We start from the raw sequence: 23,772 nt of genomic DNA, 5'->3' as shown, positions 1-23,772 counted from the left end.
AGCCAACTAGCTTCCCTCCACAGACCCGTGTGCATCCTAAAGGAGGTCTGTCCCTAAGCTCTGTGGCTGCTCAGGGCTATGAGGTCCCTGGAAGTGAAATCTAAGAACATCTAACTTAACAAGTTGTTGAGGAATTTGGAGACCCGGCTCTGGGCCCCCAAAAGGCTGTGGAACCTGGCCTCTGGCTTTAGCTGCCCAGTAAGTGAAGACACTGTTGTCACATTGGGGCCATGGCCTAGGAGCCATACCTACACAGAGCGTCACTCCGATAGGCAGCCACAGGTACCAAAGACAAAAATCAAAGCCACTGCCTGGGAAGCTCTTTTAATTAATTACTTCAGATGTAAGTGAAGGCACCCATATGGATCCGAAGTATTCATAAACATAGTTCTTATGTCTATATAGTTACCCTTTCCTTCGGAAAAAAATGCATTTTAGATATACTCTCTCCTCTTAACCTACCAATCCTTAGCGTGTGTGTTTCATTAGTAGAGAAACTGAGGCTGACGAAGCTTAGATAACAAGCACACACCACAAGTTAGTGGCCGAGGCAGGGAACAAACTCGGACTTGCCTGGTTCTAAACCCGGGCAGGTCAGTACTGAATAGCTACAAACTCTTTAGAGAGGACGCAGGTCGGAGACGGAGAACGGCTCGCCGTTAAGAGCACTAGCTGCCCTTCCAGAGAACCCGGATTCGGTTTCCAGGACCCACGTGGCAGTTCACAACTGTATGTAACAGTTCCAGGGAGATCCAAGGTTCTTTTCTGGTCTCTGTGGGTACTGTACACATGGGGCACACAGATGTACATGCAGAAACACACACACACACACACACACACACACACACACACTCTAAATAAACCTAATAAAAGAATGAAATGAAATAAAAATGAAGCAGGCGTCTCAGACAGGATTTCACGGAAGAAGTGTTTGACTCAGGAGTCCCGGCTCACATAATGGAGTACCTTTTGGAGATCATCTGTAGGTTTGAGATGGGTTACTAAACGAAAGAACGTGACCGGGGGATGAATATAGAAAGCGGCTGTCTTGATTGGTTAATATCATTTAAGAATATCATAGTGAGCTGGAAAGAAGTGATTCTACTGCTGGTCTTGAAGCAACAGCGAGCCAGCCTGGTTGCAAAGGGTCCCTGGATAGGGTGCCCTCTGACGAAGAGTAGCGTGCGCTTGGAGCGCGCTCTCTGCTGGCAGAAAGCGGTAAAGCAGAAACCTCAGTCTACAGTCATAGGTCAGTATGTCAGTATGGCCAGGGCGGAGGAGACAGAGTCTGGAGGCAGAAATCTTCCCCAGACAACCCGTAATCACAATCCAGTGAAACTCTGTCTGTCCATCCTTAGAAAGCGTCAAATGATGGCTATGTCGCTTTAATATACCGAGCCTGTTAAGTTTGTTAGGCACAAGGGAAAATTAACACAGAGTGGTGAACACTGGGCCAGATCTGTGAATCGTGGGCTAATGAACATTTATGTACACTTAAATACATCCCAGAAACCCAAGGGCTATTATTATACCTGTAGGAAAAGGAATTAGAAAACTATTGTCTAGCGTGGCACAATGAGTCTGCCGTGTAACATGTAATTAACTGCAGCCGAGTTCATTCTGGGATTCTTTACGAGGCTCCCACACATCATTCCCACCAGATGTGGACACCAGCATTCAGATCAGAACAAGCAGCAACCACAGTCTAGTCCTCTAATTTGTTAATAAAATCATCCATTTCGTATCTCAAATGATTGCACTACTGATTTATAACATAATTATGCTGGTCCTGCGTTTTAGTGGTAGGAAATGGCCCGTGGCACTTCCTTTAGATTGGTGTTGTGTGCCCTTCGACGACATGGTTGGTCAGGTGGAGCCACGGAGAAAACTATGGAGGCTTGAGGAAAACCGAAGTTTTGCTGCTCACAGGTCTCTAGAGACAGAAGGGAATAGCCCCCACACAGACCCGCATGGCAAAGCTACCCCGGGAGGATGGGGTAGGAAGAAGGCATGGGCACAGCCTGTATTCTGACTTCCCTGGATAAGGAAGGCAGGGCAAGCAGGATAGTGTAGGACTGGCTGGTTTGATCACTGGACCAGCCTTGGAGTGGAGGAGTGGTCCCCAGCTGCCCCTGGCACTGGGCTGGGTCAGACAGAGGAATACTGGCCCCAGGTCATGTAGGCAGACAGGGAAGGTGTCTCTGGATGGGCCAGGGATGTAAAGCTGTGCTCTGTGTCCTCTTTAAGAACAGGCAAGCCCCGGCAGGGACACTGCCTCCCAGGCAAATGTCAGCGCATCATCGCCACATACAGAAACTTGAAAACTGTCTGTCATGCAAAGGAGGGCAAGCTCCCGGTTAGAAGAACAGAGGTAGGCTGGCTGCGTTTGAAAATCCTTCACTTCACTTCTCACTTTAGCAATCCATACAAATGACACCGGAGACACAGGTCAGTGGTGGAGTGCTGGCTTGGCACGCACAAGGCCCTAGGTTCAAACCCCAGTAACACACACACACACACACACACACACACACACACACACACACACACATACACACACACACATACACACACACACACACATACACACACACACACACATACACACACACACACATACACACACACACACACACACACACACACACACCCCTATAAAGATAATCAGATGAGCATAGCACGAGCCTGAGGTCATCTTGAAGATAGAATTCCTAGCATGGTCTTAACTGTGTGAGGAGCTGAGACAAATACACTATGTCATTTAAAGTTATAAAAACAAATTAAACGATAATTTTGATTCTTTACAATTCCTTTCTGCCAGTTTATTGTTCTCTCTTTCCCTCCTTCCCTTCCTTGTTCCCTCCCTCCCTCTCTGGAAAAACAAACTAAGGAAAAGACAAAGGGCCACGTGGCCACTGCTGTGCGCACAGGTCGCCTGAAGTTGGGTCCAAGGTCGGCGAACCTTTCTCTCCCACCCAGCCTCCCCTGTGGGCTGCTCTCTGAATACTTCCGACCGCAGACCATCACTCTCTGTGGGTCATAGGTAGGCAGAGAGGTGGCTGGGGCACAGAGGCTGCCGCTGCCTGGGATCTTCCTACCCAAATGCAGAAGGAATAGAAGGCTAGTGGTCCTGCCTGTAGAGGAAGACCCTGCACTAACCAAAGAGCCACACTTTGACCTGCTAACCAACTTAGAGAAAAATCAAATGATTGCGGGAACAGGACAGGAGTCAAGCTGGTCCTTCAGTGCCGATAATTCGTGTCATCGGTGTTTACATAGGCCTATGGTAGTGCTGTTCTTCAATGAGTACTTGGAAGGAACATTCCAGGGTGGCTCCCACTGTGTAGTCAGGGGTTAAGTCCAGGGCCTGTCTGTTCACTCCTGGGCCATGTGACTTGTCAGAACTTGTCTGAAAAACCTCTGCAAACTGACCAAAATCTATTAGCTATTGTTATTAATCTATCTATGCACCATCAATCCATGTCTTAAGTATCTATTATCTATCTGTCCTTTATTTGCCTGTTATCTGTCTGCCATCGGTGTGTCCATCATTATCCGCCACCTACCCACCTGTCTTGATCTATCTGGATCGCCTATGTATTCTTCACCCATCTGCCATCCTCCTATGTGTCTATGGATCCATCTATTTTCCAGCCTGTCCTATTGACTGCCTGTCTAGAACAAAGATCTTGAAGCTGCCAGCCCGCAAGGGACACGGCGAGGGGCAGACTCTGCCCCAGTATTCTCAGGTGTGTCTGCAAATGTTTAACCTCCGCAGCAGGCTCTTCATGCCCTTCAGTTTTAAATGAACAAGAACAAGAACCCCTGTTCCCCAAACAACAGACACTCCACAGCCTGGGCCCCCACCAGCTCCCGACTAGTGATGGGATGCAAATGAAGTGGATAATTAGCATTAGTAATTGGAAACGTGAGGGAGACACCCAGGCCCTCTCCTGGAATTGCTATTTCCATTCTGAGCAGCAGCAGAAAAAAAAAATGCATTCGCAAATTACTTCCCACCTAGTCTATCAGCATCTCATTTCTGGCCGGGGATTTATCTATTCCTTTATGCCACACACCATATCCAGCAGACCACTGATTGCTACCTGGCGACGACTTTCTTTGATGAAGACAAAGACTTCCTTGTCACTCCCTGTGCTCTCATTAGCATATCTCTCCCAGCTTCCCCAGCCACCAAGAATTGTTCTGCCTACCTTGCTGATTTGTAAATGTCTCTTTTGCTGTGTGAGCACTCAGCAGCTCCCTCCTGGAGGGTCTAGTGTCTCCTTCCAGGAGTCCTTAGTGACCCGCACTGAACCTGCTTCCATCCTGTAAGCCTGCCCACCCCCTGCCACACAACCCATTAAACAGGCCCTGCAGTATTCTAAATATTCCATCCTCAATGCATAGCCTGCTTCCCTCTGACTCACAGCCTGAGATGCTAGGTCAGGGTCACCACACAGAACAGGCCCAGCGGGGAAATCAGAGTACTACAAAGAGGAGATGAAGCCAATCAAGTTATTCGGGACAAGGCACGTTTTCCCCAAACGCCTGTCTTTATCTGCAAATGCATGTGTCTAGTCTCTGCTTTAGGGTATGCTGGTTCAAATGCTGAGCAGAGGGCTCAGTCTGTCAGTGTCCCTTGGAATGTGAACTAGGACCCCCAAGACTCACATTTAAAAGCCTGCTGCAGCAGCCTGCACCTATAACCCCAGTTCTCCAGAGGCAGAGATAGTAGGATCCTTGTTACTAGTTCAGCAGCTTCGTCAAGTCCGTGAGCTCCAGGTTCAGTGTGAGGCCCTGTCTCTACCTGTACACACGTATGTATGCATGCACCACATGAATACCACATACATACTCTGTACATATACCCCCACCCAAAAAAAAGCTAAAATAAAAGAAAGAAAATGCCATGAGTCCTGATTTTCTATTTAAAAAATCTCTTCTAAAGTAGTCGACTATAGATCAATATTTTTTTAAGTGTAAACAGAGGATGTGAACGTGTCAGGCCCAAGCCTTTGTACAGTCTCCAGCCAAGACAAAATGCCCTCGGAAGAGCTGGCCGGGCTCACCGTGAGGGACAGCAGAGAATGGCTGGCTGCAGGAGAGCAGAGCCGTCCCAAGCTGTGTTGCAGCTGTGTATGACATCAGTCCACTGTGTCAACCTGTGGGCACCACAAAGCAAGATTTTAATTTTTAAAGGAGCTACTACAGAAAAATGAAAAATCGCAAGTGCTGTATTTCAGTGGAGAAGCCATCATATGCAGTATAAAGAAATCAAATATAAGTGACAATTTTAAAGATTTATTGCAAAATTCAATTTCAGGTATTCAATGTACTTCGTGCTTGCAATTACTTTCCTCTCACTACGTGACTGAGGAATTTTGACTGCTCATTATACAGTCTTCAAAGGAAAGTTACTGGGCGGCCAGTGCTCTTAGATTTTTGGTTGACCTGGCCACTCGCTACCATGAGGGCAGGGGGCTTATTTTCTATTCCAATTTGCCCCAAAAATATTCTCATGCAGCTCAAGAGGAAAAGGGACCTGGAACCAACATCCTGACACCAATTCCTCTGAAGCAGAAATAGCAACCGAGCTCACAGGACCTGACAGCTCACTGCTGTGCGTAAAACGTGGCCGCCCAAACCGTGAAAGACTAATGGCTTGTTAATGTAATTACCCCAAGAGAATTTTACACCTCCACTGCTGTGTGTTAAAGTTGGACTAGGAAGGTATAGCTCTAAGGTTGTTTCCATTTCAATTGCATCTCTTCTTTCTGTGCCATTAAATTCCCAATACTAGAAGACGATTTGGTGACAAACCATAATGTACCTGTGTTGCTGGCCATGGTGGAGCCCCAGCACCCTACATGCTGTGAATAGAAAAAGGATGTTGAGAATATGAGATGCTGTTTCCTAGAACATGGATGGTCCAAAGCAGAGGATCACTTAGAGACAGGATGCTCAACATCGCTCGGTTTAAAGTCTGGAAGCACAGCCTGTGCCTTTAACCCCAGCAGCACTCAGGAGGTGGAGGCAGGCGGATCTCTGTGAATTCGAGGCCAGCTTAGTCTACAGGGCGAGCTCCAGGACAGCCACACAGAGAAATCCTGTCACAAAAGGCAAAATAAATGAACAAACAAAGTCTGAAAGCAGAGGCCACACTGCACTGTAGGAAGGAAGTCCAACAGAGTCCCAGCTCCTGAGGAGACACCAAAGTTCGGGAAGACCAATATGGCAAGAATTCAGGGCAAGAGGGAAGAGCTACAAAGAAGGATGGTTCTAGTGAAAACCAGAGAGAAGCCTTCAAATGCTTTGGTTTGTATTGGTCTGAGTGTGTGAGAGATGACTGAGTTCAGGGAAAGACTTTCTAGAATGTGGAATCTAGAACCATACTCAGAGTTCACAGAGAACTCTTCCCACCACCCAGAGCCAAAAGATCCTTTGATAGTGAAACAGGGCAACCACTCAGAAAAGAAATGGTTCGACGGAGGCAAGGGAGTAGTCGTCTAGTCATCTCCCTACAGACACTTAGAGATAGACTGGGCCAGCCCTAGAAAACCTTAAACAGAAGCCTCAAAAATATTGACTAGATTCCATGTAACTTCAGTAAGAGATAAATAAAATTCAGAGAATCTGAAAAATCATAGCATTCTTGAGAATGAGGGCCATAGTATCCATTAGGGCTCACCAGTCAAAGAGGTGGGAGACAAATTGCCCACATGGTACAGAAGACTGAGCCAGCAGGAAAGGATGATAATAGTTATTATAATCAGTCTCCAAACGTTCAGGTAGGTGTAGGGAGCACGATCGTGAGGTAGGTGTAGAGAGCATGATCGTGATGAGGTGGAAAGTGTAGCAGGTGCAATGGTCCAAGGGGGGCATCAGAGTGAAGACAAAACAGGAAATGTAAAACACTGAATAAGACTGACAGCACCTTAGACATGCAGAAGGAACCAGTGGCTACAAACACATGTAAGACAAATTGAAGCAGAAAAAGACAGGGGTGTAGCCAGAGTTGACATAGGAGGGTCATCTGTCTATGTGTTACTTTCATTGGTTAATAAAGAAATTGCCTTGGCCTTTGATAGGACAGCAACTTAGATAGGCGGAGAAGACAGAACAGAATTGTGGGAGAAAGAAGGCAGAGTCAGAGAGCTGCCCACCATGAAGCTCCCAGGTCAGACATGCTGAATCTTTCCCAGTAAGCCATGACCTCGTGGTGACATACAGATTATTAGAAATGGGTTGAAGTCAAGATGTGAGAGTTAGCCAGTAAGAGGCTGGAGATAATGGGCCAGGCAGTGTTTAATAGAATACAGTTGCTGTGCAATTATTTCGGGTGTAAACTAGCCGGGGAGCCTAGATCCCAGCGGGATCGCAGCCTGCCTCTCCATTTGCAACACCGAGTACTAGTGGCCATGGGAAAAACACCAAGTCATCTAACATACATGGGAAGAGTCCATGCATGTATGTATACAAACATACAAATGTGCACACACAAACACAAACACACACACACACACGCACAGACACCCCTAAACTCTGATCAAAGACCTATTATTTATTTGGAGATGATCAAACAGAGAGAAAATTGAATGGATAATAAAATAAGCATTGACATAGTCACTATTCAAGAAACTACGTCATTGTGCCATAAACATAGCACCATCATTTACCACAGCTAAGTCGTAGGACCAGTTTAAGTGTCCATTAGTGGACAACTGGCTAAAGAAAATGTGGTATCTGTATACCATGGCATTCTATTCTGTCACCATAAAAGAATGGAACTATGCCATTTGCTAGAAAACACAACTGGAGACCATCATATTAAGTGAAACAAGCCAAACTCAGAAGGACCATACGCTCTGTCTAATTCATGAAGCCTAGATTATTTACATAGATACACAAAGCATTTACATGTATATAAGGAGGACACTGGGAAAAAGACAACTATTTGGAGAGAGAAGAGGAGGAGGCAGAGGAGGATAAAATAGGTAAATATGATCAAAAGATACGATACATTTAAGAGACATTTTCTTTACAAAACCCAATATATCATATACTATAGATTTACTAATATATACCAGTAAAGAAATCTTCAAAAGCACAGACTCTGCTGCCACTTTGCCTCTAAAAGTTCTCTCCCCTTCCTTTACTGTCTATTGCTCTAAGAAACACCTTGACTGGAGAAGAGAAAAGGGCTTGTTTTACCTTACAGTGTTCTGTCCCCCCATAAAGGGAAGTCAGGGCAGGAACTCCAGACAGGAACTCAGAGGCAGGAACTGAAACAGAGACCATGAAGGAGTACTTCTTGCTCGCCATGGCTTGTTCAGCCTGCTTCCTTATAACCGAAGACCACCAGACCAGGGATGGTGCTGCCCACAGTGAGCTAGACCCTCTCACATCACTCACCAATCATGAAAATGCAATACAGACTTGCAGTCTACAGGCCAATCCAGTGGGGGCATTTCCTCAGTCGAGATTCCTCTTCCCAGACAACTCTAGCTTCTGTCAAAATTGACAAAAGCAATGACGTCAACAACAAAACCACCAAAACCCTAACTGGTCCTTTCTGAACAAGAGAACTATCCACCGAGAAGCGAAGGGTAACAGGGGTGCAGTCTTCATAGGCTGTGTGTCGGTAAGCTTAAAGAACAAAGGCACATACCACCATGCCTCAATTTGCCCTCACTTCATACATTATCTACCTTCTTAAAATATTTTGTTCAGTCCACCTGACTTAACCTGACATGGGTTTTTGTTTTTCTCCCTCAAATGTAGACCGAGGTCATCAAAGGCGTTCTGACAAATGCTAACTAAACGCACATTGCCTTCCCCTTCGGGGGGAGGGGGAGGGAATCAATGAGCATAAAATTTGTCAAAAGGAGCCTGCTGCCCAGGGAACGGCTGGAGCTTTAAGAGAAATCTTTTGACAAAAATAAAAAAATAAAATAAAGAAATAAGTGAGTTTCTTGCCTCAAGCTGTTACGACAAAACTTCCATCCTGGAAAACGAAAACATGCAACTCTTCCCTCTTTAAGGCTTGTGTTGGCACGCTCGTGAGTTATCTCTCCCTCCTGTTTCGTATTTTCCTGGCACTCCTTGAATCACTGTTGCTGGCGGAAAGGCGAAAACTATTTAAAAATTGATGTATTATCTCTCATTAGAGTCAGAGCAGCCCTGGAGTAGCTGAAACTTGAGCAGGATTAGAAGCAACACATGAGGAATTTGTAACCAAGCAAAGCTCCATAGCAACACACAATTGATGCTGATTATAATTTAAGACATTTATTTGGGGCTTTTTTTTTTTTAAATCCTGAAGTAAAGTTCAACACGGAAGCTGTCTCAGAGTCTCGAGGCATACAAATTGGTAACAGGTAAAAAAAAAAAAAAACCATTCATAATACTTCACTCATTCAGAAAGTAGACACAGATCCCAAGCCAGAGGAAAGAAATCTTTACTTCAAGAGTTCTAACCAAGTCAGATCATCAGCTAAGCCCAGACTGAGCTCCTCATGAGAGCAGCTTGCCATTAAGAGTGCCAACTTTATTTCTTGTCGTTTGGTTCCCAGACTAGCCCACAACATCTTGTTTAACCCGCATGTGTGCAAATGGCGGCTCTAATGATCATAGTTCCAGCACATCTGTCTGCCTTGTTCTGCAGATGATGCATCCTGAATTTTAAGGTGAGATGCCAAGAACACATAGTTCCCGAGTCTGAAAGTCAGATCGGGCACTTGGAGTGATCCTATAGTTTACTTTCTAAAGTCTAACTCTAGGTAAGCGTGTCCCAAGTCACCCCCAGAAAGCTTGTCACAAAAGAGGTCTAAGGAAGCCTCTGATCGAGTTAAAATAGGAGCCACTGCAAATTCTCTCTGCCTTTGTAATTTCCAGTTCATATTGCTTTATTATTCCTCACAGAAGCTCTACAGTAGAGGCGATGTTAGGCTTATTTCTTCATTCATATGATTTTTTTTGATGTCATACATGAGCATTGCATCTATATTGTCCCGTTCCTTCTTTCTCCTTCCAACCTCCTACTTCCCATATTTGTGACCTGTTCTTTATTATAGTTACATATATACATTTATTCATACACATACGGGGTCCATATAATGTGTACATGAAATCTCAGAAAGGGTGCAGAAGGGTTTTAAGAGCCAGAGGATCAGATGTCTGCTGTTAGAAGGTGTCCCCTAGGCATGACAGGGAAAATGTGCCCATGAACTCTACAATATGGTTGCCTGAAAGAGACCTTCTTTACAGTATTACCAGATGACATGCTAGTGTGGACAGGGTAAATTCCTCTAGGCTCTACTCCTAGAATAGTTACAGGCCATCAACGGTTATGTTGAAGAGGGAAAAGTCGGACTTGGGTGGCACAAGCCTTTAATCCTAGCACTTGGGAGGCAGAGGCAGAAGGATCTCTGTCAGTTCAAGGCCAGCCTGGTCTACAGAGCAAGTTCCGGGTCAGGCTCTAAAGCTATACAGAGAAACCCTGTCTCCCAAAAAAAAAAAAAAAATCCAGTGTTTCCCAAAGATATTTGACTATAGAATCTTTTTATCTACAAAAGATCTACTAAAAACCCTTGACCATGGCTAGGAATTGGTGATACACACCTGCCATGCCGGGACTCCAGAAGCAAAAGCCAGAGGATCAAAAGTTAAAGGTCGTTCTCAGCCACTAGGGAGTTCGAAGTCAGGGTAGGCAACAAGAGACCTTGTCTCAAAACAGGAAAACGACAGCCCTAATTGAAATTGTAAGTTTGTAGGAGCTGAGGCTCTGTGGAAGGCAGTCTGTGAAGTACTCCCCTGTTCTAGGCCAGCCTAGAGCAAGCCGGACCATTGTGTAACACACTCTAAGGCACCTTGAAGTGCCTTGAAGGACTGAGACCCCCGACTTCAGCTCCTTGCAGGCAGGCTCTGGTTTCTCTGGCACTCAAGCGGTCCCACAGCAGGATGCTGGGAAGTTCCCAAGTGGGACTTTTCTTCGTTTCATATAATTTTTGACATATTCTTTGAGCGCTTCATAAATGTATTTTGATCGCATTTGTCTCCCATATAGGTCTTAGAAGGGGCAGGTCTAGTCTGCTCCTGAGGGAGTGTGAGCTTGGGCTCAGGATGCCTACTGCCAAATAGTGTCGCCTAGATGTGACATCGAAAGCACACCTGCAGTGTTTACTTCTGGGATACAGAATTCAAGAACAGCTTTACACTCTGTTTATGCTTTGTAAGACTGCTCTCTCTCTCTCTCTCTCTCTCTCTCTCTCTCTCTCTCTCTGTGTGTGTGTGAAACAGATGGTAAAACTTATGAGATGTCAACATCCATAAACTACCTTTATTTCAATATTTCCACCAAAATAATTTCAAAATATTTATTTCTGAAAAAATGGTTAAGACCATTCTCTAATAGAAAAGTTTTGTTCTAGAAATTAATTTAAGAAACGTGGCTTCAAACAATATAAAAAATGTATTTGTAGTTGTTCCTAATAACTAAAAATGGCACTGAATGAGGAACTGCTCTGATAGTTCTAAAGTGTGAGAGTGTTTGTGAGAGAGGCGTAAATCTGTGTAAAAGAGTGTGAGCTGGTGTATGAGGGAGTGTTTGTGACACAGAGTGTGAGAAGTGTGTAGGAGTGTGTGAATGTATGTGAGAGAGTGATTGTGAGTATGTCTGTGTAAAAAAGGGTATGTCAAAGTGTGCATCGGAGTTATGTGTTCGAGCGTGTGAGTGAAAGACTATGTGTGTAAGTATGTGAGAGTGTGTGTGCATTTGCATGAGAAAGTGTGCAAATTTGAGAGAGAGATAATGTGTCTGTGAGGGGGTGTATATGCATGTGGGGTTCAGAGGTCACCCTTGGGTATTGCTCCTCAGGAGCCACTGACCTTCTTTGAGGCAGGGTCTCTCACTAGCATGACCTTCACCACACAGGTTGGCTTAGCTGGCCAGTGAGCCCCAGGTATTCACGTGGTTCTGCCTTCCCATCACTGGGGTACAAAGGAGTACTGCAGTGCCCGTGCCTTCCACATGTGTTCTGGGGATCACTCTCAGGTCTTCTTGCTTGCGGGGCAAACACTTTACCAACTGAACTAGCTCCATAGTCTGAAATGTTGGATTTTCAGAACTGACAACATTGCGGGAATTGTCTTAACTATGTATTTGATATGCATACGCTATCTTAGCTATGTATTTGATATATATCACAGGATGAACATTTAGCACGCATTACATCATAGCTAGGTTAAGAAATTTGTGGTAAGAAGCTTTACATAGACTCCCAGCATTTCCCAAGAACATAACGCATTGCTAACCCCCACTGCCAGGTTATTTAAGATCTCTGAGCTTACTCGCCCTTTTCATTCTTTGCCCCCAGCCCCGTCATCACCTTTGCAGTTAATGATGGTTTCTTTGACTCTTTGACCTCTTCGGTGGAATCATTCCGTGCATTCGATCCTGCTGTCTGCCTGGCTTGCTTCTCTGTTTCTCTCTATTTCTTTGCCCTGCTCAGTTCATTTTGCCCATCATTCTCAGTGCTGCTGCCCGCAGTATTGGCAATCCTTTCATAGCATCTCTGCCCTGTGTGCTTCTGGCTCCAGCTGTAGTGCCTGTAGCAGCTTGTTTCTCACCCATGCCTTTCAAGACATCTCCCAGTTCACGCTTTCTCCCATTCTTTTATCTTCCCTTGTCATCCCTGGACACTTACCAGTCAGTTCTGCCTTTATAAGTAACTTAATTTTTTACAAAGCCCTCCGTTCCTTCATGAAGATTCTTTTTCATTCTTAGTGATAGGTTGGATCACAAAGTTGTGAGATTGATAGTCATATTGTGCATGGGACATCCTCATCTACATTATCCATTTCCTGTTTGTTTACATATTGTGTGTGTGTGTGTGTGTGTGTGTTGTGTGTGTGCTCATGTATGTGTGTTGACCTTCCTCCGTCCACCCTTTCCCCACTGAGGGGTTAGGCTTACTCTCCATGCCCTGTTCAGAACTGTGAACATGGACATGCAGAGTGGCAAGCTGACCTTTAAACTCAGTCTACTGGCTAGGCATTGAATGAATTCCCATGGGCAAGCATGTATGTAGAACTTGGCCTGTAAGAGGACAAGGGGGGCTTGAAGACTGAGGCCAACCCTTTAACTGCTGCCTGCTGCTAACCATAGACACCGGCAACCTGAAACGCAAACCTAGCAAAGGCCTCCTGAATCAAGTTGTGTCACCAGGAGCCACCAAGAGCCCCACAAGGCACTGAAGAAAACTCCCAGACACATTCTTGGGCCGTGGACCACCAAGCCCCTTTATGTAGTTTTCCCAAGAGAATGATGTTTTAACAAAGAAGTATTAAGCAAGAAAGAAGCAATACAGAAGCCATGCAAAAGCAATGTGTGAGCCTGGGGACATGGTTCAGCCAGCATTTTGCTTGCTATGCAACCATGAGGACCTGAGTTTGATACCCAGTACCTATATTAAAAAGTTGGGCATGGTGGCATACACCTGTAATCCCAACTCTGGGGAGACTAGAAAAATAGATTCCTGGGGCTCACTGCCTAGTCAATGTAGCTGAATCTATGAACCCCAGGTCCAAGTTAAAGACCTTGTCTCTAAAAACAAGATGGAACAAGCAAGATGACTTGATGGGTAAAGTCACTTGTGTCTAAGTCTCACAACCTGTGTTCAATATCCAGGACCCACACAGTAGAAAAGGAGAGAACAAACTACCACAGGTTGTCCTCTGAACTCCACACACACTGTGACATGCTTATGAACTCTGAGCTCCATACACACTGTGATATGCTTGTGAACTCTGAACTCCACACACACTGTGACATGCTTATGAACTCTGAACTCCACACACACTGTGACATGCTTATGAACTCTGAACTCCACACACACTGTGACATGCTTGTGAACTCTGAACTCCACACACACTGTGGCATGCTTATGAACTCTGAACTCCATACACACCGTGACATGCTTATGAACTCTGAACTCCATACACACTGTGACATGCTTATGAACTCTGAACTCCACACACACCATGACATGCTTATGAACTCTGAACTCCACACACACTGTGACATGCTTATGAACTCTGAACTCCACACACACTGTGACATGCTTATGAACTCTGAACTTCACACACACTCTGACATGCTTATGCACACACATATGCACCCATACACACATAAAAACATCTAAAAGAAAATTTAAATTAAAAAATAATGATAAAAGTAATCTGGGTGGTGCCTGAGGAACAACATCCAAGGATGACCTCTGCTCCACACATGTGTGTTCACACATGTGCCTCCTGTGACGCACTTCCTCCAGCAAGCCTCTATCTCCCCAAACACTGCTACCACTGGGGACCAAATATTCAAACACGTGAAACCATGGGGGGCATATCATATCTGAAACAACAGGGCTCTTAGATAGCAGTCATACTTAACTCAGGGTCCCCCAGTCTATGGCCAAGAGTAGGTTAAGGTATGTCCCTATGGATGAACCAAGACAGGGAAGGCTACAAGAGTCGCTTGTTTTCTCTGAGCTCCTGGATCCCTGGAAGGTAAATGGGAAATAACTCAGGCAAGACTTCACCCTATTTCTCATTCCCTTATTCGCCTGACTGCTTCCCTCTGACTCTCCATCTCTTACTACCCAGTCTCCAGGCCCTATCCACAGACTACACAGATGTTACCCCCTGCCGCTGCTGTGGGTGGAAACGCTCATCGAGATCACAGGATCATCAGGGTCATACTGTGGGCTCACAGGGGGTTTAGAAAGACACTATCTCATAACTGAAAACCCGAAGTCTCTTAGACAGGCCATACTTGCTCCAAAACCTTACAAGGACCCCACCTTCCTTCTTTTGACTTTTGTGTTCATAGCTTTGGCCCTTGATAAGCTAGGCTACCAGCTGTGTCTGCTGTCACACTGGGTCGTTCTGTGTGTCTGTCCTCACAGGTCATCTTATATGACAACAGTCCTGTAGAATCGAGGGTCTATTCTGCACCAGGGTGAGGTATTGTCAAGTAACTAAGCACATCAACAGTGACCCTCCATTGAAACAAAACTACCTTCTGAAGAACTTGGGGTTAGCATCTTCCACATCTTTTATGAGGGAGTGATAAGATAAAAAAATAAAAAACTCAACCCGTGACATAAACCACAGATGCTTTAACTATATATATGTGTGTATGTTCATATGAGCGTGTGATGAGTGTGTATCGGTGCCCAAGGAGGCCAGAAGGGGTGTCAGATCCCCTGGTGTGGAGTTAGAGTTGGTTATCAGCTGCCTGACATCAACCTTGGGAATTGAATTCCCATCCTCTACAAGAGCAGCACTCAATCTTAACCGCTCAAGCATCTCCCCAGTCCAAGCTTCATTATGTTTTTTATCACAACGTTTTCAGTAGAAGTTTCCAGGTGTTGTGTTCTCTCTGCTCTGTGTGTGATGGATTAACCAGAAAGTGAGAACTGAGAAGTGGCAGAGATGTCTGTTGCTGTCCCAGCTAGCTTGCACCTTCCCAACCCGACAGTGCACAACGGTAGAGAAGAGGCTGCCGCCGGACGACCTAGTAACGTTCCTGGTTGGCATGGTTATTGCTCAGTGGCAGAGGGAGGGGAGAGGCAGAGCATGAGAGAGATGACATTTTATCTGTATCGCTAATGTGATAATAGAAGATCTGGGGATTTTATGGGTGTGAAAGCTGTCAAGAAGTCTGGGAAGAAATATAACACTTCTGTGGTTTTCCGTTGAGTATTTTAATGATGCTAATGGGACCTTACATTTAGATTTCCTCCCTGATGCCATGCCTTTTACATTAGAGGCCACCTAATCTGTGCTAGGGGTCTGAATGCAGAACAATTTGGGGAGCAGAACAGCTCCAGTAAGGAATGTATTGCTGGGGAACGAGGGGGTTTGAGCTTCAGACTCATGGAAGTGAGCAAGAGCCTGGGCAGATCCCATTATTCTGCTCAAGGCTAGTTCTAGGAGTTAAATGAGTTCTCTGGTTTGTGACCTAGTACCATGTGCCTTTAGATAGTGCCCAGAAAAAGCAACCATCAAATTGTGTTAATGGATGGTCCTAATCGGCTTTAACTGTGATTTTGGCATAGCCTGGAGTCACCTTAGGAGAGCATCTCAGTTGACATATTACCCAGATCAGATTGGCCTGTGGGTGTGTCTGTAGGGGGTCGCCATGATTGTTAAATAATATAGGAGGGACCAGCCCACTGTGGGAGGCACCATCCCCTGGGCAAGTAGTCTTGGGCTGCATAAGGAAGCTAGCTGAGTATGAGTGAGCCTGTGGATGAACCAATGAGCAATGCTTCTTCATGGTTTCTGCTTGCGTTCTTATCCTGATGGACTATGACCTGGAAGCCATATAATTCCTTTCCTCACCTAAGTTGTTTTTGATCAGAGAGTATTTTATTAGAATAAAGGAGATGAAATTAGAATGTAGGGGAAGGGGGTCAGAGGAAGGATAATATAAGCCACAAAGAGAAGAAATGGAATGAAAAGCAGGCTATGTTCTATAGGGAGGCCTAGAACTTCCCCGTCTCCCTGATTCCTCCGGCTAGAGCAGGAAGGAATGAGTGAGTGTAAGGGCACCTCAAGAACTGGAAGTCCTTTCTAAGCGTGCCACAGCAATGAGCAAAAACATTTAGTTCAAAAGTTAACGAATTTGAGAACAGGAATCATGGCTCACCCCAACGGTCACTACCAACCTCCTTAGATGTGCTACCATCTTGGGACTCTTTAAGCACAAAAAGGGAGCTTTGTAAGAGAGGTCATAAGATATAGTCACTCAAATACTGCTTCATTGATTTCTTCACTTTCTCTGAACATTAAAGATGCTCAGAAGACACCAAAAGCACAGCGAATTTTAAAAGTCTCTGGGAAGCATCTACCCATGCTCACAAAGGACTGTGAGGTAGAAAGAACGCTGCCCTGGTCACCAGGAGTCAGGGTCCTGGCTTCTGATCTTATTTCACACACCCCAGGGTCTTAGGCAAGTCATTTCTACTTCGCTTTGGCTTGATAGTCTCTGTTTTTTGTTGCTGTTGTTTTGTATAAAAAGAGATGTGTTCGACATGAGGCGACACCCATGACATGAGCAGCAGCCATCCCCAAATGAAGGAAAGGATAAAGACCACAATGGCCCTGCAGGGACAGATGTCAGATAAACTCCAGGGTAAATGGAGGCCAGGACCCAGTTCGCAGGTCCAGTTCTCTTAGCTCTGCCTCCTGCCACAAACCAATTCCATTTTCAACCTTGCAAGGAAGGAGATAACACAAAAGCCATGGAGGTGTGGAATAATGCAGTGGCCTCCAGCAGCTCCTCCTTGTTGACTCTGACCATGGGGTGGGGTGGGGTTCAAGGATCTATTTCTAAGCTTCTGGGAAGGAGTTGATCTTTCTACCATGAATTCAACTGTGAGAGAGGTGGCAAGGAGGCTGAAGAGACCTGTGCTCCACTGCAAGGGTTCTCTAAAGATTTACTCTGATGAGTAAACAGACTTTCTTTAAAAAAAATTGAAACTCAGAAAGCTAAGGATACCAAACTAAAGGCACTAAAAAATAAAAATAATTCAGCGAAAATATCCTTGAGCATTTTAATCTCTGTAAAGATTTAAAGGATGTTATGATTGAATGGTCATCCAGGCCAATGCTATTTTTCTTCTGACAAGAAAAGACTTGCTCTAGAAAAAGAAAATGTTGCCTCTTCCCAAAGAAGAGCCTTAAGCACATGGAGATGTGATGCAGAAGAATTGTCTGTATTCTGTCAATCATGTATTTTAAATAAATGCTGATTGGCCAGGTAGGAAGTATAGGCAGGTCAACCAGACAGGAAGTAGAGGCGGGGCGATGAGAACAAGAGTATTTCTTCTAGGAAGAAGGAAGCTCTTCCTCCATTTCTGCACAGACCACCGAAGAGGCAGCATGTAACTTGCCCAGCTGAGAAAGGTACTGAGCCATGTGGCTAATGTAGATAAGGATAATGGGGTAACAAAAGTTATAAGAACTAATAAGTAGCCTGACCTAATGAGCCAATCAGTTTATAATCTTATGGAGTCCTGTGTGTAATTTTCTTTGGGGCTTGCGGGCTGTGGGGTACCCGGCGGGACGGAAACCCCAACAAGCCAGCCCCTCGTGTTACAGAGATGCAGAGAGAAGGCAGAGTGCTCATCTACATTTGTCTCATGCTTGTCAGTGTGTGTATGTGTGTGTACGTATGTGTGCCTGTGTGTGTACATATGTGTGCATGTGTGTGCATATGTGTGCAGCGTGTGTGTGCATGTGCATGTATCTGTGTGTGTTCATGTGCATTTCTGTACATGTGTGCATGTGTGTGCCCCATGTGTACCCTGTATGTACACATGTGTGTATATACACATATGTTTTGTGCATGTATGTTTACGTTTCTCTTATGCTTCCAGGACATTGTTCCATAGCTGTTGGTCAAAGTAACAACAAACTTCCTCTGTCGTAATAGTAATCACTTCTTCCTAGACTAAGCATTTAAAGTCATTGTCAGACTTCATATCAAAATTGCAAACTTGTATTAAAAGTTACCAGTGGCCACGGAGGTCTTACGGGCTGTCCATTCAGAGATTACACTTCTGTACACTATCAAGTTCAATATGAATTCTATGATTTTATTTACTGTTTCTAATTATATCTTGTGCATGAAGATAATAGTTCATGTAACAACCAAAAATAATTTGTGTGAGGGGATGCATATGTATGTATATGTGCACATGTGTACATGGGGAGATCGGAGGTCTCCAGAGGTCTCCCCACCTCACCTTAGCTTTTGAGACAAGGTCGCTTGATGAAATTGGAGCTCACTGCTTGTCTAGGCTGGTTAGTCAATCGGTTATAGGGATCTGCCCCATGCTGGAATTACAGAGGTATCACCCTGCCACACCTGACCTTTTATTACCCATAGGTGCTAGGGATCTGAACTCAACTCCTCACACTTGGGAGGCAAGCATGTCACACATTGAAATGCCTTTCTAACCTGTCTCTCAAAACTTTTATACAAATGAGAAAACTCAAAAAGAAAATGTCCCAGGGACAATTGCATGTGTTTTATCATAATCACAGGCCTTGGGATTGTCCTTTGGAAGAACCTTGACTCCAGAGACCACCTTGGAATACAGTGGTTAGAAAGACTTGGCCAGTGATGCAGATGGGGCACATTGCCTAGTTCTGGAAAGAAACATACAAACGTCTCCAATGGGGCGCTTTGACCATCAGCATGAGCAGCGGACTGAGACATGCTTAGACTCTCTTTAGTGTGCTCTATCTTTGCCGACAATATGTCAGCAAGCTTAAGTGACACAAATATTCACAAGGAAAATATAATTACATGTCAGTCAAATGCACATCAAAGCCCAGATCCCCAGACACCAGATGGACAGTGTCTTAGTAGGGTTTCTATAGCTGTGATGAAACACCATGACCACAAAGCAAGCTGGGGAGGAGAGGGTTTATCTGGCTTACACTTCAGCATTGCTGTTCACCATCGAAGGAACTCAGGACAGGAACTCAAACAGGGCAGGATCCTGGAGGCAGGAGCTGATGCAGAGGCCATTGAGGGGTGCTACTTACTGGCTTGCTCCTCATGGCTTGCATCCCATGGCTTGCTCAGCCTGCTTTTTTATAGAACCCAGGACCACCAGCCTAGAGATGGCATCACCCACTATGAACTGAGCTCTCTCCCACTGATCACTAATTAAGATAATGCCTTTCACCTGCATCTCATGGAGGCATTTCCTCAACTGAGGCTCCTTTCTCTCTGATGACCCTAGCTTGTGTCAAGTTGACACACAAAACCAGCGGTAACAGACAGTTTCCTGGTCTTTCTCACTGATTTCTTCAGGATGGAGGGGCTGGAAGTCCGCGTAGGCTTTCGGAATGGCCATCAGAGACCTTTTGACCTTCCCACGGTTGCTCTTAACTTTCCTAATACTGTGACCCTTTGATACAGCTCCTCATGTTGTGGTGACCCTTAACCATTTAAACTCATTTTGTTGCTACTTCGTAACTGTAGTGTCGCCACTGTTGTGAACTGCAGTGCAAATATTGGATATACAGGATATCTGATATGTGACCCATGCAAAGGGGTCATCTGACCCTAGAAATCCCGACCCGAGGTTGAGAACCACTGCTTTACCAATTTGTTAAAATCTGAGAGTGAGGTCACCACAACACCTGTCCCAAGTGTTTAGGAATTGGCTTCTCTGTCTCAGTATTTGCATTGAGAGGTCAGATCAATAAAAGAAAAAACACCTGGCCCCCAAACCAGATGTGACAGATGTGAGCCCATGATGACTGACACCCATAGGGAGGACACCCCAGATGGCCAAAGTACTGGGTTGTGCCTGACTGACAGAGGACCCATTTTTACACTCACAAGGAAGGCTCTTGTCATCGCTGCTCCATGAATGAGTCACAGAGTCATTACGTCTTGCACCAACTCGTATAAAATAATATTTACAGAAATTACAGTCTTTTGAGCACTCGACTTCATGCAAGAGTGGCATACACTGTGCTGAAGGGAAGGGTGTGGCCTTTGTTCCAGGAATTCCACTCTCAGAACAGACTCTCCAAATATGTGCTTAAGTGTACTTAATTCCTATTTATTGTAGCTCCATTTGCAAACATTAAATGGTTTATGAGAGAAGGTTGCTGGCTTCTTTCTACCATAGAGTGATATGCTGCTGTGAGGGAAAATAGTTATGACATAATTAGAGTTATTAGCTTCCTGTTGTAACAAATCACCCTGACCCGAACGGCATAGAACAGTCGGGATGGATCTGGGGGTGGGACTCGCTGGTAGAGCTGTTTAGAGGTACTGTCAACCCTGACGCGTTTGCCCCTAGAACTACACACACTTTCCAGTTTAACCATGGCCTAGTTAACAGAATCCACTGTAAACATCAAGCCCTACCCGCCACTCCCACACATCCAGGTCCCAGGCAGCAAATCCTGCCACACAGAGTCGTAGACTGAGCAGGCCCCAGGGTGGCCAGGGAGCAGTCCATAGGCATCAGCCTGGTGTCCCCTTTTCCAGGTGACTCACAGGGCCATTACCCCCATAGCACCCTGTTCAGAGACAGACAAGGTTCAGGTTTCCTACCTGTCTTGGTTTTGTTTGCCCTTCAGAGACGAGACTATTTGGCCTCTGGGGTGCCAGTTCTTTGTTGAGTGGGAGCCAAGGGAGTGTCTGTTTGGAGAGCAGAAAAATGCCCGGGTCATGGGCAGAGGAATACCTGGAGGTCTCCCGACTCTGTGTCTAATGTTAGAGACTGAAAACCACAGGCCTTCCCATTAGCAAAAAGCAAACAAAGCAGTGAGGTTTAACAGGGTCCTTTAAGGGCATAGGTCCCCACCCCTCCTGCAGAGTGCTGCTATGGTGATTGTAGGGGACCAAGGTGACTGGGTTGGCTGCGGGAGTCTCTCAGTGCACATCCACTGGGGTGGGGCGTGTGCAGGACGCCAGGTGGACCTGCAGGCTTTGAAGAAGTGGACACAGAAAGACCTGATGGCCAGAGAGGCGTATCCAGTCCTCAGAGAGGCTCTTGTCTCAATCCCACTGTCACTATCGCTGTTAAAGTATTTATTTTTAATTCTGTATACATATCTGTGTGTCTGTGGGAATGTATACACTGGAGTAGAGGACTTGCAGAAGCCAAAGAGGGTGACAGATCCCCTAGAGCTGGGGTTACAGGCATCTGTGAGCCACCTGTCACGGGTCCTGAGAACCAGACTCTGCCTGAGCAGTGGATGTCCTTAACCACTAAGCTATGAAGCCTACCTGCCCTCCCCCTTTCTTTATTGAGATAAAGGAAGACACACTATAGATGCCTAAGGCATTGTCCCTGTTTCTTCTCTTACTATAAAGACAAGTGCTTTTCTAAGGCTACCTCACTGGTGATGCTTGCTGTTTTGTATAATTATTTTAATAAAGAAATGGTATGTATGGCTGAGGATATAGAGCAGTGGGTAGAGTGATTGCCCAGAGTGGTGGTTTCAATGAGAATGGTACCCAAAGCTCATATGTTTGACTTTTTGTTCCCAGTTGTGGACTCTTTGGGAAGGATTAGGAGGTGTAGCCATGTTGGAAAAGGTGTGGCCTTGCTGGAGGAGGTGTGACCACATTGGAGGAGGTGTGACCACATTGGAGGAGGTGTGACCTTGTTGGAGAAGGTGTGGCCTTATTGGAGGAGGTGTGGCCATGTTGGAGGAGGTGTGGCCTTTTTGGAGGAGGTGTGGCCTTATTGGAGGAGGTGTGGCCATGTTGGAGGGGGTGTGGTCATGTTGGAGGAGGTGTGGCCATGTTGGAGGAGGTTTGGCCACATTGGAGGAGGTGTGCCACTGAGGGTGCACTTTGCATTACCACGCCAGGACCAGTCTCTCTCTCTTTGCCTCCAGTTTGTGGGCCAGGATGTAAGCTATCAGCTACTGCCCCAGCACCATGCCTGCCTGCCTGCTGCTCTCTGCCATGGTGGTCATATAGTAACCCTCTGAAACTGTAAGCAAGTCCCTAGTTAAATGTTTTCTGTTAAACTGTCTCTAAGACACCATGCGTATGTGACTCCCTAGCGCTGTCTAAACCGTGCCTGGTGGTACATGCTCAAAATTCCAACACTCAAGAGTGAGGTGAGAGGATCAGGAACCCAAACCCATGTCCAGCATCAGAGGCCAGCCTAGGATGCATGAAACCTTTTCTCACAAAGGAAGAAGAATAGAGTGGCTTGCTATGAAGTGTTCCTCTGGCATGCAGCTTTTAATAAACTGAGCTGTCTGGGTGGGTTCACTACAGTTCTTGTGGTAGCTAAATAGCTGTCCCCCAACACTCCGAGATATCCATGTGTTCAGCCCTGATACCGCAAACAAGGGCTGCCATAACAACACCACAGACTGTGGCTCAGACCATAGCAACCCATCTTATTATAGAGCCGAAGACTAGAAGTCCAGGGCCGGGGTGTTAGTAAGTAGTGGTTTTGCTAGAACTTCTTGGCATGCAGGCAGTTGCCCTCTCCTTGTGCCTTCACAAGGTCCTCCTTGTGCGTCTGTACCTTAACCTCCTTCTCATATAAAGACACTGGTCCTTCTATATTAAGGACCTACCTGTATGATATCATTTTGACATCATTGCTCCTTCAAAGACCATAACAAGTTCATCCCTATTCTGAGAAACTAAGATTTTCATGTAGGAGTTTTAGCCAGAATACAATCCTGTCTGTGACAGTTACCTCATATGATAAACGGGATTTTCAGGGACGTTAAAGATCTTGAGGTAGAATTTCTCTGGGTGATTCAGGCGGCCTGATGGGATACTGAGGTTCTCATAAGAGGGAGAGGAGATGGCTAGTGAGAGAAAGGAGGCTGTAGGGGACAGAGGCAGAGGCTGGAGTCGGCGTTGTATAGGTGGAGGAAGTCCATGACATCCTGAACGCAGGTGCCGTGGAGTCTCCCCTGGAACATTCCATGTAGAAACTGCCCTGCCAGCACTGAGTTTTTCACACAGCAAGTCCTATGTCAGACCTCTATAATCCAGAAATGTAAGGGGGATAAGTCTGTGCTATGGCAACACACTGTCTGCATTTAGCACCAACCGAAAACCAATATAATCATACATCCCGCAAATCCTCTGGTTCAGTCATGCCATCTCCCACACTGGTTTAGGACCTTCTTCAAAATAATTAAAAATAAATTGAGGGTGCTTGCCACTAAGCTTGACAGACTGAGTTT

The sequence above is a fragment of the Myodes glareolus genome, chromosome 1 (assembly GCF_982192425.1).
Source record: "Myodes glareolus chromosome 1, mMyoGla1.1, whole genome shotgun sequence".
NCBI classification, from domain to species: domain Eukaryota; kingdom Metazoa; phylum Chordata; class Mammalia; order Rodentia; family Cricetidae; genus Myodes; species Myodes glareolus.
The sequence above is the reverse complement of the archived record's forward strand: the minus strand, read 5'-3'. Positions refer to the sequence as shown.